Raw genomic sequence first — 7,643 nt, forward strand, 5'->3', positions numbered from 1 at the left:
CAATTTGAAAATAATATGTGTTATTTTGTGAGTGTGTGTGTGTGTGTGTGTGTGTGTGTGTATTTATCATGCCTGTTGTCTCTGAGCTTCCTGAGTGTTTGTTTTGGTGTCTATTCTTAATTTTGTAAAGTTCTTAGCCATTGTTCCTTGAAGTATTACTTCTGCTACACTATCTCTTTATTCCTCTTTTAGTATTACTATTATGTGTTTGTTGAAGATTTTCAAATTGATCCTGGTTTTGGGACATTCAGTTCTATTTTTGTTGTTGTTATTATTGCAAAGACACTTTGCATTAAGTTTAAGACGATTCAATTGGTCTAATTTTAAGCTCAATTAATTTCTTTCCTAGGCCATGTTCAGTCTACTGATTAGCTATCAAACAACATTCTTCATTTCTGTTTCTGTTTTTCGTTTCTAGCGTTACCTTTTGATTTTTTCTTATAATTTTCTTTACTTAAATTGTCCATCTTTTAAGTTGTCTACTTTTTCTATTGCAGATTTTAACATATTGGTCATAACTAACTTCTTATCTGTATCATATCTGAGTCTAGTTTGTTTGCTTTGTTTATCGCTTCTGTTCTTCATGGGCATGACTTATAATACTTTTATTGAAAGGCGGATATTTTGTAATGGGTAATACAATATGTATATTTAATATCATGTCTTAAATATGTCTAAAGCATTCCAGGTTTATGTGCTAACAACAAAATAAAGTTCCCCCAAACATGTGCCTCTTCCAATGTTTCATATGTAGGTGAATGACATTATCATCTATAGAATTGCATATAATCTTATTTATTTTACCTAGTAAAAAATACTGTATTTTTTAACCTTCCCTCCATCTACACCACAATACCTGCTCATGCAATTATATCACTCACTTGGAAATCAGCAGTTAACTTTTTGTTTTTCCCACACTAGCCATAGATCACCTGTGCTCCATTTTCCCCATAGCAGTCAGGATAATATTTTAAAAATCTGAAAATGCCAACAAACACATAAAATATTTTAATTGTTTTCACGCTTTTTTAGAAAAAGACAACTGTTAGGCTGGGCGCTATGGCTCACGCCTATAATCCTAGCGCTTTGGGAGTCCAAGGCGGGTGAATCACGAGGTCAAGAGATCGAGACCATGCTGGTCAACATAGTGAGACCCCGTCTCTACTAAAAATACAAAAATTAGCTGGGCGTGGTGGCGGGTGCCTGTAGTCCCAGCTACTCAGGAGAGTGAGGCAGGAGAATCGCTTGAATCCGGGAGGTGGAGGTTGCAGTGAGCTGAGGTCACTCCACTGCACTCCAGCCTGGCAACAGAGTGAGGCTCCGCCTCAAAAAAAAAAAAAAAGAAAGAAAAAGACAACTGTTATCCTGATCAATAAAAATCTAACACCCTCTCCCTAAGTGTCTCTTCAGCTTTTTTTCATATCTTCCATCCTCATTGTATTCTTTGTCATCTCTGACCTTTTACTTTTTGGGGTCTCTGCACTCATTAATAATGCCCCTGCATATCACAGTACACTTCATGTGCTATTTCCTGTGTCTTGGTTTCTCTATGCTGCCCAACTTATTATCTGTTTTTTTGATTATTCAACCATTAATGCATTATATTCCATTATTTGATTTCCACTTTCAATAATCATAATTATGTCAAATCTTACTTCCATAAGTCCTCAAAGAGTTAGTTCCTTTATATAGCAGTAATGATGGATACGCATTTATAGTGTCTGTTGTGTTTAATGTGCTTTTCTATATCTGGATTATTAGTACAAAGTAGGCCAAAGTCACATCTGTTTTTGTTATCAACACTTATAAAAAATCATGACAACTTTAAGGGCTCAATAGTGTTTTGATAAATATTTATACATTAATTTCCTGCTGAAATTAGTCACCAGACTTATACATTTAAAAACTATGTATTGAGCCCTTCCCATACTGTTGTCTCAATACTAGGCATTAAAAATGCAGTGATGCCTAAAATATACTTATGCATCCTCATGAAACTAGGAGGATCCTCATGAAGCAATGAGTCTAATACATGGCCTAATAGATAGCATAAATGTTAGGTATTACTTTTTAGTCTCAGAAGTGTATATTAAAAGGTCAGTAAAACAATAGACTATATAAGATCTATCTTGTCTGTATTCACCATGTAATCTTTACATTTAAGTGTTATTCAAACATAAAGAAACATTATGAAAAAGTAAGGCAACCTCTACTTTTCGAGGCATATAAATCTTTATAGGAATAATCAATTGTATCTGTTTTATCAGGTATCCCTTGAGTCAACACACAAGTATGAGAAGAAGAAAAAATACTAGAAAATAAATACAAAATATTGTAAGTGAGAGAAGTTTAATGTACAAAACTAAAATACTGCGGAAAATAAAGTTTCATTTCCTAAAAATTCTGTTTCTTCTCATAACCAGTTCAGAAAACAAAACAAAACTCTGAATGTATAGATGTACAAAAGCAATTCTATCAAATGGCAAGAATATCATTATGAAGTTTGCATTTTTCTAATAGTGAATATATCAGTTTTACTACTTTACATTGTTGGTCTTCTTATGAGAGCCTCTAGAATTTTATTGGAAATTCAGGAAAATCATGTCTATCCTATAATACACCATAATTTTCTTCAGTTGTTTCTATAAGCTAAGAAAAATACAGTGAGATAATCCAATAACAGAAAATCCATATCTTTCTAATTTTGGATATTACTATTTTGTATATTTGAATCCCATGCTCAGACCTTCAGTATTTTATTTGAAATTCATGAAATTATATATAGCTTGTAATATAGATATTTCTATGATTAGTTATGGAAAGCAAAGCAATATAATACAGTATAGGCTTCTCTAGATGTCCATCCAAATAAAAAGCATATTGAAATAGAGGCCTGACCAGGCCTGGTGGCTCAAGCCTGTAATCCCAGCACTTTGGAAGCCCAAGGAGGGTCAGGAGTTCAAGACTAGCCTGGCCAAAAGTGAGAAACCCCGTCTCCACTAAAAGTACAAAAATTAGCCGGAGGAGGAGCAAACCAGACCGGGGGGCGGCTGCAGAGTCTCTGGGATCCCCAGGCCTGGAGAGGGGGTCTGTGCACAGCCGGCTGGCTCTGTCCCCTCGTCTGTTCCCGAGTAGGCCTCCCTTGGGCTAGCCCGATGTGACCCAGCCCAGCGGAGCCTGAGCAAGCAGCGGGTCCGTCGCAGAGCTGGAGGGCGGGAGGAACATGACATCGCGGAAATGGTTTCACCCAAATATCACTGGTGTGGAGGCAGAAAACCTACTGTTGACAAGAGGAGTTGATGGCAGTGTTTTAGCAAGGCCTAATAAAAGTAACCCTGGAGACTTCACACTTTCCATTAGAAGAAATGGAGCTGTCACCCACATGTAGAGCACTGGTGATTACTATGACCTCTATGGAGGGGAGAAATGTGCCACTTTGGCTGAGTTGGTCCAGTATTACATGGAACATCATAGGCAATTAAAAGAGAAGAATGGAGATGTTATTGAGCTTAAATATCTTCTGAACTGTGCAGATTATACCTCTGAAAGGAACTGAAATACGACATTGGTGGAGGAGAACGGTTTGATTCTTTGACAGATCTTGAAGAACATTACAAGAAGAATCCCATGGTGGAAACATTGGGTACAGTACTACAACTCAAGCATCCCCTTAACACGACTCATATAAATGCTGCTGAAATAGAAAGCAGAGTTCGAGAACTAAGCAAATTAGCTGAGACCACAGATAAAGTCAAACAAGGCTTTTGGGAAAAATTTGAGACACTACAACAACAGGAGTGCAAAATTCTCTACAGCCGAAAAGAGGGTCAAAGGCAAGAAAAAAAAAAACCAAAAATAGATATAAAAACATCCTATCCTTTGATCATACGAGGGTTGTCCTACACGACGGTGATCCCAATGAGCCTGTTTCAGATTACATCAGTGCAAATACCATCATGCCTGAATTTGAAACCAAGTGCAATAATTCAAAGCCCAAAATGTGTTACATTGCCACACAAGGCTGTCTGCAAAACACAGTGAATGACTTTTGGCAGATGAAGTTCCAAGAAAACTCCCGAGTGATTGTCATGACAACAAAAGAAGTGGAGAGAGGAAAGAGTAAATGTGTCAAATACTGGCCTGATGAGTATGCTCTAAAAGAATATGGCATCATGCGTGTTAGGAACGTCAAAGAAAGCGCAGCTCATGACTATACGCTAAGAGAACTTAAACTTTCAAAGGTTGGACCAGGGAATATGGAGAGAACGGTCGGGCAATATCACTTTCGGGCCTAGCCGGACCATGGAGTGCCCAGCGACCCCAGAGGCGTGCTGGACTTCCTGGAGGAGGTGTACCATAAGCAGGAGAGCATCACGGATGCAGGGCTGGTCGTGGTGCACTGCAGTGCTGGAATTGGCCTGACAGGGACGTTCATTGTGATTGATATTCTTACTGACATCGTCAGAGAGAAAGGTGTTGACTGCAACATTGACGTTCCCAAAACCATCCAGATGATGCGGTCTCAGAGGTCAGGGATGGTCCAGACAGAAGCATAGTACCGATTTATCTATACGGCAGTCCAGCATTATATTGAAACACTGCAGCTCAGGATTGAAGAAGAGCAAAAAAGCAAGAGGAAAGGGCACGAATATATAAATATTAAGTATTCTCTAGTGGACCAGATGAGTGGAGATCAGAGCCCCCTCCTGCCTTGTACTCCAACGCCACCCTGCGCAGAAATGAGAGAAGACAGTGCTAGAGTCTGAAAACGTGGGCCTGATGCAGCAGCAGAAAAGTTTCAGATGAGAAAACCTGCCAAAACTTCAGCACAGAAATAGAAGTGGACTTTCACCCTTTCTCTAAAAAGATCAAGAACAGATGCAAGAAAGTTTATGTGAAGACAGAATTTAGATCTGGAAGGCTTGCATTGTGGTTGACTACCTTTTGATAAGCAAAATTTGAAACCATTTAAAGATCACTGTATTTTAACTCAAAAATACCTGCTTCCCAATTACTTATTTCCTCAGATAAGAAGAAATCATCTCTTCAATGTAGACAACATTATATTTTATAGAATTTCTTTTAAATTGAGGAAGCAGTTAACTTGTGCACTGTATTTTGCAGATGATGGGGATTCAAATTCTAGTAATAGGCTTTTTTTTTTTCTTTTTATAACCTTAACCAGTTTAATTTTTTTTCCTCATTGTGGGGGATGATAAGAAGAAATGATCTGGGAAAATTAAGTAACGACATCCTAGAAAAGTGAGAACAATCTCATTTACCATCATGTATCCAGTAGTGGATAATTCATTTTGATGGCTTCTATTTTTGGCCATATGAGAACTAAGCCAGTGCCTGAGACTGTCAGAAGCTGACTGGTCTACTTTTGCATTCGCATTAAAGAGTCATAGGAAAAGAATCATGGATATTTATGAACTAAGATAAGAGGCATGGCTTTTTTATATTTTTTCAGTCGATGACCATTTATAGTTCACCTGTTGACTGAGAAGGTTGTGGTGGGAAAATGTTTGCCATATTTTCTTTGCATTTGAGTAATTGTCTTGTACTTAGAAAAAAGGCATCTATGAATGACCAGTGTTTTTGGTTGTCAAGTATTGCTGACAAACTTACCCTAAAACTTTAGTGGCTTAAAAAATCACCACCCCAAACTGTTCTTCAATCTGAGCTGGGCTCAGCTGGGCTGTTCTTCTGCCAGCCTGCAGGTGGCCACTCATGTGGTTAGCAGGTCAGCGGGGAGACTGGGATGGCTGGGCTTATCTCTCTGCCTGCAGTCCTGAGTCTCTCCTTCTCCATGTAGTCTCTTTCATGGAGCCAGTGGCGGCTGGCAGGGTACCTAGACCTCTCACATGCAGCTCAGAGCTCCCAAGAGCTCAAAAGCACAGTAGCCAGGCCTTCTGAAGACTTAAGTGCAGAATTGTCACAGTGTTCCTTTTACTGCCCTCTATTGATGATGATGATTTTTTCTAATCAGAAGAGAGCTGGAGTATGCCCTCTACTTACTAAACAAGTCACAAGCCCAGCCCAGATTCAAGAAAAGGGTGTGAAATTGAGTTACAGCTAATTGGGGGGCCACTAGTCTAACAGATGGTCACAACCACAACCTTGGCCATGGAAAACCAAGGATATTAGCAAAAGTAGAAGTTGCTAGTGAACTTGGGAAGCCGAAGGTGCTTACAGTAGCTGGGACAAGCTGAAAGTCAGACTGAGAAATGAAGAAAGGGCCTTCAAGAAGCTTCCTGAATGATTTCTGCCAACCCTGAGCCTATTTTTGGAAACAGCACTTGGGGAAACTGATCTTGTGAGGATGGATGTGTTTAGGGGCTCAGGGCTTTTGAGAGCAGCACCACCCCACTGGGGCACCCCCAGACTTGGGAAATGTGACTCTTTCTTAATGCCACTGGTTTTCAGTCAGGCCACAGTGAGAAGGAACAGCCCTAACTGGCCTCCAGCCAGGATGAACAAGCTCATTTTTGTTTTAGCCAACTGGTCAGATTTGCTAATATTCTACCTTAAGTCCCTTCTCCAAAGACATCCCTTTGCCTCATATGTTGAATCATCATTCAATGCAGATATTTCAATGAAAACATCATTGGTTGTCTTTTGTAACGGTAATAAAATGCCATGGCATCTTTGCCGTGAAGTTATGGTCTCCTTGGATTCTTCTGACTGTGGCTCCTGAAAGGAAGGCCGAGATCCAGCCCTGGTAGTAGTTGCTTTCTGAGGTCTCTCAGTCTCTTGACACTCTAAGGTAGTTTGGCTGCCATTCTCACTGACAAAATACATATCAGCCCCTACCCCGCCCCCCAATATTCATTGAACTTTGAATTGCTTCAGAACACAGGTGTGGCCTGAAGGTATTACCTTATTAGGGAAATGTTGTGACTGCTGTCTTCTAGTCAAACTTGTAAAGAAAAAGATTTCAGTTCAGTATTTGCAGCAAGAAGCTTGAATCCTGTTCTTTTTATTGCATTGTTACATATATTCACTCTCCATTTTGCTTTGGTTTTGTCTTGACTTGACTTTGGGGGTAAAGTCTTTCACCAGCACACAAGAGTTTGTGCAAATGTATCTCCTGCATTAACATCTCTGCCTGTTGCTTAAGATCAGTTGCTTTTATACTCAGAATGGAAATACCTGATCTTGGCTAGCTTTGTTTGTTACAAGATACTGATTTCATTTAGATTTCCCTCCATGAGGTCAACAAACTATCAGGTTCTTATGTGAACTTAGGCCAGGGCCAGAGTTATCATAGACCCTAGATTGCTAAGGCTTATCATGTGTTTGGTAAAAGGTGATCGCAAGTTCCCAGAAGAGTTTACTTTACACGGGATGGAATCAGGCAGAGAGGCTGGGATGATAGAGAAAGCTCGAGGTGCAAGTTTAAAAAAAATTGTGGAAATGCAAGTTCCAAAGAGGTGGTTTCTGAGGAAGTCAGAGAGCCCAGGGCCAGAGCAGTCAGCAATGGGTGAATCAGGTTATTTGGAAAGTCGGTGTGACAGACACATGGATGCCATTTACTTCTAGGTTTCTGGTAGGTATTAAATATGCACAATATTCCATAGCTCACTGAGGATTTTAAAATTGTAAGCATAGGATTTTATATTTCGGGGTGAAAGATTTAT

The 7,643-nt window shown here is 39.5% G+C and overlaps 1 pseudogene; it reads left to right on the forward strand.

Moving 5' to 3' along the window:
* The first annotated feature begins 2,611 nt into the window (after positions 1-2,611).
* LOC100990781 (tyrosine-protein phosphatase non-receptor type 11-like) lies at positions 2,612-5,985 on the forward strand (annotated as a pseudogene).
* The last annotated feature ends 1,658 nt before the right edge of the window (positions 5,986-7,643 follow it).

This window comes from Pan paniscus, chromosome 4 (assembly GCF_029289425.2).
Source record: "Pan paniscus chromosome 4, NHGRI_mPanPan1-v2.0_pri, whole genome shotgun sequence".
Lineage (NCBI taxonomy): Eukaryota > Metazoa > Chordata > Mammalia > Primates > Hominidae > Pan > Pan paniscus.